The following is an 11,525-nucleotide window of genomic DNA, read 5'->3' as shown; positions in this document are numbered from 1 at the left end:
AGGGAGTTCCAGGATTTTGACCCAGAGACAACGAAGGGACGGCGATATATTTCCAAGTCAGGATAGTGTGTAACTTGGAGGGGAACTTACAGCTGATGGTGTTCCCATGCACCTGCTGCCCTGTCCTTCTAGGCGATAGAAGTTGCAGGTTTGGGAGGTGCTGCCATAGAAACCTTGGTGAGTTGCTGCAATGCATGTTGTAGATGGTACACACTGCAGTCACGATACACTGGTGGTGGAGGGAGTGAATGTTTAAGGTTGTGGATGGGGTGCCAATCAAGTGGGCTGCTTTGTCCTGGATGGTGTCGAACTTCTTGAGTGTTGTTGTAGCTGCAGTCATCCAGGCAAGCGGAGAGTATTCCATCACACTCCTGACTTGTGCCTTGTAGATGATGGAAAGGCTTTGGTGAGTAAGGAGGTGAGACACAAACTACAGAATACCCAGCCCCTGACCTGCTCTTGTTGCCACAGTATTTATGTGGCTGGTTCAGTTAAGTTTCTGGTCAATGGTTACCCCAAGGATGTTGATGGTGGGGGATTCGGTGATGGTATTGCTAAATGTCAAGGGGCAGTGGTTAGACTCTCGCTTGTTGGAGATAGTCATTGCCTGGCACTTGTGTGGCATGAATGTTACTTGCCACTTATCAGTTCAAGCCTGAATATCGTCCAGGTCTTGCTGCATGAATAACCTTGATAAGACTAACATTCTGATTCCAAGACGATCTGTAGAAATGCTATATTTTTTCTTATTTATCCCTTTTGTCTTCATGCCAAACTCCTGAATCTGTACTATCTAAGTTAAAAAGAATAAGAAAACCAAAGTGCCAATACCAAAGTGCAAATGCCATTAAAACATATATTTTCTTATAGATAGTGGTCCAACCATGAGAGATGTTGAAGAATTCCAAGGCTAAATAAAATATAATCTATTTGTTGGTACACCTATTTACTGTTGTTGTGTCTGCAGTATTGGTAACATAACACCTGACGCATAACTCTTTATTAAATACACCAAGTAACTTTGCACTTGCTACCTTGCTTTGGATGATTCAAATCGTAATTCTACTAGAATGAAACTTGTCATTTTATTTCTGGTATGTTTTCACCCTTTTCATGAAACCATTATACATTTTGATTGCATTGTGCTGAGGGGAGGAATGCTTTGATATATCGAGGTTTGGTGGCATGACTGTGCTTGAGCTGGGAGCATTTGCCCCTTTAATAATTCATTTTTCATTTCCATTTATAAATCTTTACCGTACCATGCAGAATATCCCAACTGAGAAGACGAGAAGGCAATCTAGCTTCAGGTCTCTTCTAATACCACTCTTTAACCAGCTACTTCTCAAATTCCAGGTTAGCTGACTTTTCATATTTTCCTTCTCTCTTGTGGGAAAGCTGTTGGCCTCCAATTTGCGTTTCCCCCTTGTGGTATAGGAGGTGAGAATTTATCATTGTGGTGCATGCCAGGCACCAACCAGTGCCCTGCTCTCGTAAGGCGTAAGAGTCAACCTCAATAAACACAGAGCATATTTTTCTTTCCTAGAAAGTGACAAGTGAAGGAAAACTTCCATCAGAATGTACCAATAAATGCCTTCATGGAGCTTTAAAACATAAAATGCACCCTATATTCAAAATTGCTTTGGTAAAGAAATTGAACTTGACTATATATGTATATATTCACAAACATTTTTTTGCTCTTTAGATCCAAATGCACAAGCTCTTGCATTTTGGGGGCGAGGGGTCAGGTGAGGGGAAATTTAGATATCTAAGGTGAAAGGTCAATGCAATAGAGCAGTGTAGTGATTTGGGTAAAAATAAGCAGTGTGTGACAGAAAGGGACAGAGAGTTTAATGGTAACAGTGCAGCAGAGAATAAGGTCAAAGCAGGAAATAATTGTAAAACAATTAAATCAAAGGCTCTTTATCTGAATGCATGAAGCATTCGCAACAGGATAGATGAACTAATGGCACAAATAGGGATAAATGGGTTTGATCTAATAGCCATTACAGAAATGTGGTTGCAAGGTGACCAAGGTTGGGAACTAAATGTTCCAGGATACTTGACATTTTGAAAAGACAGGCAGACTGGTAAAGGAGGGAGGGTAGCCCTGATAATAAAGGATGACATAAGGACAATAGGGAGAAAGGATCTCGGCTCGGAAGATCAAGAAGCAGAATCAGTATGGGTGGAGATAAGGAATAACAAGGGGCAGAAAACACTGGTAAGATTAATATATAGGCTTCCTACCAGTAGCTATACCGTTGGACAGAATATTAATCAAGAAATAGTCGGAGCTTGTAACAAAGGTAACGCAATAATTGTGGGGCACTTTAATTTTCATATCGACTGAACAAATCAAATTGGCAAAAGTAGTCTGGAGGACAAGTTCATGGAATGCATTCATAAGAACATAAGAAATTGGAGCAGCAGTAGTCCACCTGGCCCCTCGAGCCTGCTCGGCCATTTAATAAAATCATGGCTGATCTGATCATGGACTCAGTTCCACTTCCCTGCTCGCTCCCCATAACCCTTTATTCCCTTATCGCTCAAAAATCTGTCTATCTCCACCTTAAATATATTCAATGACCCAGCCTCCACAACTCTCTGGGACAGAGAATTCCATAGATTTATAACCCTCTGAGAGAAGAAATTCCTCCTCATCTCAATATTAAATGGGCAGCCCTTTATTTCGAGACTATGTCTCCTAGTTTTAGTCTCCCCTATGAGTGGAAATATCCTCTCTGCCTTCACCTTGTCGAGCCCCCTCATTATTTTATATGTTTCAATAAGATCACCTCTCATTCTTCTGAACTCCAATGAATATAGGCCCAACATACTCAACTTATCTTCATAAGTCAATCCCGTCATCTCTGGAATCAACCTAGTGAACCTTCTCTGAACAGCCTCCAATGCAAGTATATCCTTCCTTAAATATGGAGACCAAAACTGTATGCAGTACTCCAGATGTGGCCTCACCAATAGCCTGTACAGTTCGGGGTGAGTTTCCTGGAACAATACTTCATGGAACCAACCAGGTAACAGACTATTTTAGATCTTGTATTCTGTAATGAGACAGGATTAATTAGCAATCTCATAGTAAAGGATCCTCTGGGGCAGTGATCATAATACAATAGAATTTCACATTACGTTTGAGAGTGACTTGCCTAAGTCCGAAACTAGAGTCTTAAACTTAAATAAAGCCAATTACATAGGTATAAAGGTCGAGTTTGCTAAGGTAGATTTGAAAAATAGGTTAATAGGAATGGCAGTAGATAAGTGTGGCTAGAATTTAAAGAAATATTTTATAATTCTCAACAAAAATACATTTAATTGAGAAACAAAAACTCCACAGAAAATGTGATCCATCCATAGCTAACTAAAGAAGTTAAGGATACCATTATATTGAAAGAAGATGATTATAATGTTGCAATGAATAGTAATAAGCCTGAGGATTGGAAGAGTTTCAGAAACCAATAAAGGATGACCAAAAAATTGATAAAAAAGGAAAAAATAGACTATGAGAGAAAATGAGCAAGAAATATAAAAACAGATTGTAAGAGCTTCTCCAAGTATGTAAAAAAGAAGAGAGTAGCAAAAGTAAACGTTGGTCCCTTAGAGAAATTATTATGGAGAATAAGGAAATGGCAGAAACATTAAACAAATATTTAGTATCTGTTTTCACATAAAATGCATACATAAAATGGTGGGGAACCAAGGGTCCCTGTTATTCAAGAAAGGAGAGAGAGAGAAAACAGTTAGTCTGACATCAGTCGTCAGGAAAATGCTGGAAGCCATTGTTAAGGAAGTGCTATCAGGGCACTTAGAAAATCATAACATGATTAGGCAGAGTCAACATGGTTTTATGAAAGGGAAATTGTGTTTGCCAAATTTATTAGAGTTTTTGAGGATGTAACTAGCAGGGTAGATAAAGGGGAACCAGTGGATGTAATATATTTGGATTTCCAAAAGGCATTTGATAAGGTGCCACATAAAAGGTTATTACACAAGATAAGGGGAATCAAGGGATATAGAGGTCGGGTGGGAAAGTGGAGTTGAGGTTGATGATCAGCCATGATCTTATTGAATGGTGGAGCAGGTTCACAGTGTCATATGGCCTACTCCTGCTCTTATTTCTAATGTTGTTATGTTTATCAGTGTATCCCTTTAACTGTTTGCTAGTTAACAGTATTGTAGAAAGTGGGTTCCCCCTATTCATTTCAATTTGAATAATTTCCTAATGAGAACACAAGGAAAGGAAATTAACGACCCTCTAACAGTTAATTATTTAACAGAAAATGCTGGAAATCTCAGCAGGTCAAGCAACATCTGTGGAGAGAAATACAATTAACGTCTGTGACCCTTTGTCAGAACTGGAAAAAGTTAGAGGTGTAACAGGTTCTTAAAGAAGTGCTGGGGCAGGGAAAAGGGGAGGGGAGGAAAGAACAAAAAAGAAGGTCTGTGATAGGGTGGAAGGCCAGGGTCGCAAACACTCCTTCCAGGTGAAACAGCGATTTACTTGTACTACTTTCAATTTAGTATACTGTATTCGCTGCTCACGATGTGGTCTCCTCTGCATTGGGGATATCAAATGCTGATTGGGTGACTGCTTTTCAGAACATCTCCGTTCAATCCATAAGCGTGACCCCGAGCTTCCAGTCACCTGTCACTTTAATTCTCCACTCCACTCCAACTCTGATCTCTCCGTATTCGTCCTCTTACACTGTTCCAATGAAGCTTAACGCAAGCTCGAAGAACAGCACCTCATCTTTCGTTTAGGAACCTTACAGCCTTCTGGACTCAACATTGAGTTCAACAACTTTAGACCATAACCTCGGCCCATAGTTTTTTCCTGTTTTTTTTAACAGCCCCCTTTTTTCTCTCTTTCCCATAGCAGCTGGTGATGATTCTGTCATTCATACCCCATCTAGACTCATCTTTTTTTCTTAACTTGTACCATTACCATCTCAATTTTGCCCATCATCCCTTTTGTCTCTTACTCACTCCTGCTTTCCACCCTATCACAGGCCTTCCCTTTTGTTCTTTCCTCCCCTCCCCCTTTCCCTGCCCTTACACTTGTTTAAAAACCTGTTACATCTCTAACTTTTTCCAATTCTGATAAAGGGTCACGGACCTCAAACGTTAACTCTTCCTTTCCACAGAAGCTGCCTGACCTGCTGAAATTTCCAACATTTTCTGTTTTTATTTCAGATTCCAGCATCCGCAGTATTTTGCTTTTGTATTTTTGTTTGAGTTAATTATTTAAATTTGTTGTGTTTTTCACAATAGTTACAATTATCTTGTGTGGCTTTTAATTTTTTTTTTGGTGATTACTATATGTTATTAGTGGAAATTTACTACTACACTGTAAACTTGATATCATCTTAATATCTGCAAAGTGGTTTACCATTAATGATACCTTAAAGTATCCAATGGGAAGTTAGATTAAACTATACCATCATGGCCATTCAACAAACAGAAGTGAGCCAACTTGTTTTTTGTTAATGAGCCTGATTAGAATATAAGAACTTAGTGAAAGAGAAAAAGAGACAGAACTTGCATTTATACAGTGCTTTATCATGTCCTCAGGATGTTCTAAATTGCTTCACAACCGAAGAAATACGTTTTGAAGAACAGTCGCTGTTGTTTTGTTGGAAGAAGAAAAGCCAATTAGTCCCTATTTGATAGATTTATCCCCTCCTTCCACCTTTTGACGTAAATTACTCTCTCCACAAAGACCTACAATTGTCTCTTGCATCCACATACACAGTTTAGTTCTATGCTCGTCTCTGATTATTCATCAATTCTAATTTTTGTGTGAAAAGACTTTGCTCAATTTTTCTTCGTGCTTCTTAATTTTTCTTGCTACTCCTAAATATTTCATTTTAAAACTTACTGGTATTTAAACTCTTTGCCAAAGATTAACTGTGTGATTTCTTTCTTAAAAAACCTCAAATAAATCATCTCATAGTCTCCTATTTTCCAAAAAAATTAAGACTTACATTCTCAACCCTTGCTCATAACTTAAATTCTTGGTAGCCAGAGTCGTCATTTCTGCTCATCCCCATTCCCTCTCAATGACAATAACATCTTTCGAATAGTTAGGCAGCCATAAACTGCAGACAGTACTCGAGATTGGAGCAACTCCTGATATAAGCAGAAACTTTCTTCTTGGCAAATTGGATTTTTCAGAACAGGGATGGACTATGATACAAATAGTGCCCTAATAACTCAGGGTAAGTTCAGAATAAAATTATTTCTTGAATGTGTGCAGAGCTGGAAATGTGTACACTGCTAGTGGCTTTGATAAGAATGATTTGTCATATAAAAAAAATGTCATGAAAAAAGTCAGTTTCTTCTTCCTCAGCCTTCTGGTGGAATGGAAAGATTCAGTCATTTTTTCCCCCTTGTTTTAAGTTCTTTGTATATTTACAGAAAGTCTGTACTTTCTCAGCCACGTATATAAAAGATTTGAAAAGGAAAGTACAATTTACCTAATTTGCATAACCGGTTGAGCATGCTTCAACCATTTGACTTCAACCATAATCAAAGCACTTGCAGGAGCCGATTGTTGCCCGGGGAGTTGCGAACCTCCACGTGTGATTGCTTCTTCAACTGAAAAACAAAGGTATTTTAGTGGAACGGTATGAAATCCTCAGGTTTATTTTATTTTGTGCCACATGCTCACAAAACACATCTGTTAGTATTTAATTTACAAAGTACAGGAAGGCAGTCACCACAAGAACCAGACCACAGAGTATAAACAAAACTAGATCCAAAGACCTTTTTACATACAAATAAAATGTTGTTTTATGGGCACAACTGCTGGTTACCATACACTGATCAGTGGGTCGGACTGGTCTACATATACAATAAAGAATAAATAGACTTAAAATTTACTGGGTGGACTTCACAGTATTAAAACACTTCAACAACAAAAGTATGTCTATAACTTCCTTCTTTACAATGTTATTTCTCCTCGTATTTTAAGTTTCCCAACTCCATTCACAATTGCCTGTCGAAGTGTGGGCAGGTGACCAGCTGCCAGGCCTTTGCCAATGCTTGGCAGTAACCAGCTGCTAGGAGGTGCCTGACAACAATCCAGAGAGACTCGACCTCTGATGTCCCCGCTCACTTAGAAGAGATGCATCTTGCATCTGTTTAGCACCTTTCCATCACCACACCACCAAGATCAGGAACCCATCATGTACCCAAATCTGAATAATGGGTCAGAAATTGCGGTCGAAATAATGGTGAGGCTAATGGCACTCACCATTATTTATGCGTAAATGGTACAGCAACTTCAGGCGAGGAGCAGATGCACAGTTAAATGCCAATACTATGGACCCCAATTGCTATTTTGGGACAGAACTGAGAGGAGTATGTGCCATGCATTCTCCAAATAATTTTACTCGCAGTACAAAAGATGAGACTCCAAAATGGTAAGTTTTGAATTATTTTCAAATGTTGTTGTGTGGGATAGATCTACAATACACTGAGTGTGACTCCAGCTGGAGGGATTCAAGGCCTGACATCATCAATATAAATAAAATGATGTTTACACCTACTTTGGAGCACCTTGGGATGTTTCCTTAAACAAACTATATAAATGCAGGTTTTGTTAGTATGATTGATTGCTAGGGTGTACAACTTTATTTAGGCTTACATGCAATGAATGAACGAAACTAAGAAAGAAGAAAGAACTTGCATTTATATAGTACCGTTCATGACCTAAAGCACTTAATTGTGAATGAAGCACTTTTTGAAGTGTGATCACTGTTGTAATGCAGGAATATGCCACAGCTAATTTGCATATGGCAAGCTCCCACAAAAGGCAATGAAATAAATAACTAGGTAATCCGTTTTGTTGGTGTTGGTTGTGAGACAAATGTGAGCCAGGACACCAGGAGAACTCCTGTGCTCTTCTTCGAATAGTGCCAAGGGATGTTTTACAACAACCGAGAGGGCAGACTGGGCCTTGGTTTTAACAACTCATCTGAAAGATGGCACCTCCAACAGTAGAGCACACCTTCAGTATTGCACTGAAGTATCAGCTTAGACTATGTGCTGAAGTCTTTGCATTGAACCCAACTCTTCTGACTCAGAGGTGAGAGTGCTACCACTCAATTGAATGGGTGGCATGCAGAACTAAAAACAGTGCAGTGGTCTTCTGAATGTGCAGCAGAGGCATGCAACTGGGGCAGAGTAGAGCATCCTTCCTTCAGTTTGTATCTGGCTTTGCTATATCTGACTAGGGAGTGCTTGATGTTGTCACTGTGCACTTGAAATAGGAAGAGTTCCATTCCAAAACACTAAGATCCTTCAGCTGTATGTGCTTTAAAAGGGAATCTAAAAGAACTGCTGAATTCAGCATCAATATTTCATTCCAATAATGCCTGTTCTTTCCACAATTTCTGGAATGTGGGAGTTCCAGGTGTGGAACATTCCGTTGTTATGCAGAAAAATTCACAACAGTTGTTCAGGCCAGATTTCTCAAAAGAACACATGTAACTGGGAGGGATAACTCGACCCACCTTCAATATTTCATTCAATTATATATTCATAAATATTCTGCTTCCATGTCTATTATTCAATTTCAAGTTGCTTTTTTAAACTAGGTTACATTTCATACTTTTGCAAATAGTGAAACATATTGGGCTGGATCTTCCGGTGATGAGTGCATCTGTTTTTGCCCAGGAGGGGCGGCAATGGCAATGGCAGTGGTGAGCTCATTTGGGCGGGCAGTCAGCTTCCAGTGCCCCGCGTAGATTTTCGAGGCTGGTTTTGCTACGCCCCTGGTTGCGACACCCACTCACTGTTGGAATCCTGCCCAACCCGTACGCCCCGCAGCACACCCTGCTGGGACCTGTTATAGTGCTATGGGCTATGAATTGTGGTGGTGTGGGCTATGTATTGTGGTGGTGTGGGCTATGTATTGTGATGGTGTGGGCTACCTATTATGGTGCTATGGGCTATGTATTGTGGTGGTGTGGGCTATGTATTGTGGTGGTGTGGGCTATGTATTGTGGTGGTGTGGGCTATGTATTGTGGTGGTGTGGGCTATGTATTGTGGTGGTGTGGGCTATGTATTGTGGTGGTGTGGGCTATGTATTGTGGTGGTGTGGGCTATGTATTGTGGTGGTGTGGGCTATGTATTGTGATGGTGTGGGCTATGTATTGTGATGGTGTGGGCTATGTATTGTGATGGTGTGGGCTATGTATTGTGGTGGTGTGGGCTATGTATTGTGGTGGTGTGGGCTATGTATTGTGATGGTGTGGGCTATGTATTGTGGTGGTGTGGGCTATGTATTGTGGTGGTGTGGGCTATGTATTGTGATGGTGTGGGCTACCTATTATGGTGCTATGGGATATGAATTGTGGTGGTGTGGGCTATGTATTGTGGTGGTGTGGGCTATGTATTGTGGTGGTGTGGGCTATGTATTGTGGTGGTATGGGCTATGTATTGTGGTGGTGTGGGCTATGTATTGTGGTGGTATGGGCTATGTATTGTGGTGCTATGGGCTATGTATTATGGTGGTGTGGGCTATGTATTGTGGTGGTGTGGGCTATGTATTGTGATGGTGTGGGCTATGTATTGTGATGGTGTGGGCTATGTATTGTGATGGTGTGGGCTATGTATTGTGATGGTGTGGGCTATGTATTGTGGTGGTGTGGGTTATGTATTGTGGTGCTGTAGGCTATGTATTTTGGTAGTGTGGACTATGTATTGTGATGGTGTGGGTTATGTATTGTGATGGTGTGGGCTATGTATTGTGGTGGTGTGGGCTATGTATTGTGGTGGTGTGGGCTATGTATTATGGTGCAGTGGGCTATGTATTGTCATGGTGTGGGCTATGTATTGTGGTGGTGTGGGCTATGTATTTTGGTGCTATGGGCTATGTATTGTGGTGGTGTGGGCTATGTATTGTGGTGGTGTGGGCTACCTATTGATGTGCTATGGGCTATGTATTGTGATGGTGTGGGCTACATATTGTGGTGATGTGGGCTACATATTGTGGTGCTTTGGGCTATGTTTTGTGATGGTGTGGGCTATGTATTGTGGTTGTGTGAGCTATGTATTGTGGTGGTGTGGGTTATGTACTGTGGTGGTTAAGGCTATGTATTGTGGTGGTGTGGGTTATGTATTGTGGTGGTGTGGGCTATGTATTGTGGTGGTGTGGGTTATGTATTGTGGTGGTGTGGGCTATGTATTGTGGTGATGTCGGCTACGTATTGTGGTGCTTTGGGCTTTGTATTGTGGTGGTGTGCGCTACGTATTGATGTGCTATGGACTATGTATTGTGATGGTGTGGGCTATCTATTGTGGTGCCATGGGCTATGTATTGTGGTGGTGTGGGCTATGTATTGTGGTGCTATGGGCTATGTATTGTGGTGGTGTGGGCTACGTCTCGTGGTGCTATGGGCTATGTATTGTGGTGGTGTGGGCTATGTATTGTGGTGCTGTGGTTTATGTATTGTGGTGCTATGGGCTATGTATTGTGGTGCTATGAGCTATGTATTGTGGTGGTGTGGGCTATGTATTGTGGTGGTGTGGGCTATGTATTGTGGTGGTGTGGGCTCTAGATTGTGGTGGTGTGGGCTATGTATTGTGGTGGTGTGGACTATGTATTGTGGTGGTGTGGTCTTAGTATTGTGGTGCTATGGGCTATGTATTGTGGTGGTGTGGGCTCTAGATTGTGGTGGTGTGGGCTATGTATTGTGGTGGTGTGGGCTATGTATTGTGGTGGTGTGGGCTATGTATTGTGGTGGTGTGGGCTATGTATTGTGGTGGTGTGGGCTATGTATTGTGGTGGTGTGAGCTATGTATTGTGGTGGTGTGGGCTATATATTGTGGTGCTATGGGCTATGTATTGTGGTGGTGTGGGCTATGTATTGTGGTGGTCTGGGCTATGTATTGTGGTGCTATGGGCTATGTATTGTGGTGCTATGAGCTATGTATTGTGGTGGTATGGGCTATGTATTGTGGTGCTATGGGCTATGTATTGTGGTGGTGTGGGCTATGTATTGTGATGGTGTGGGCTACCTATTGTGGTGATATGGGCTATGTATTGTGGTGGTGTGGGCTATGTATTGTGGTGGTGTGGGCTATGTATTGTGGTGGTGTGGGCTATGCATTGTGATGGTGTGGGCTACCTATTGTGGTGCTATGGGCTATGTATTGTGGTGGTGTGGGCTATGTATTGTGGTGGTCTGGGCTATGTATTGTGGTGCTATGGGCTATGTATTATGGTGGTGTTGGCTATGTATTGTCGTGGTGTGGGCTACGTATTGTGGTGCTATGGGCTATGTATTGTGGTGGTGTGGACTATGTACTGTGGTGGTGTGGTCTACGTATTGTGGTGCTATGCGTGATGTATTGTGGTGGAGTGGGCTCTAGATTGTGGTGGTGTGGGCTATGTATTGTGGTGGTGTGGGCTATGTATTGTGGTGGTGTGGGCTATGTATTGTGGTGCTGTGGGCTATGTATTGTGGTGGTGTGGGCTATGTATTGTGGTGGTGTGGGC

The sequence above is a fragment of the Pristiophorus japonicus genome, chromosome 9, assembly GCF_044704955.1.
Source record: "Pristiophorus japonicus isolate sPriJap1 chromosome 9, sPriJap1.hap1, whole genome shotgun sequence".
NCBI classification, from domain to species: Eukaryota; Metazoa; Chordata; class Chondrichthyes; family Pristiophoridae; genus Pristiophorus; species Pristiophorus japonicus.
Note: the sequence above shows the minus strand (reverse complement) of the source record.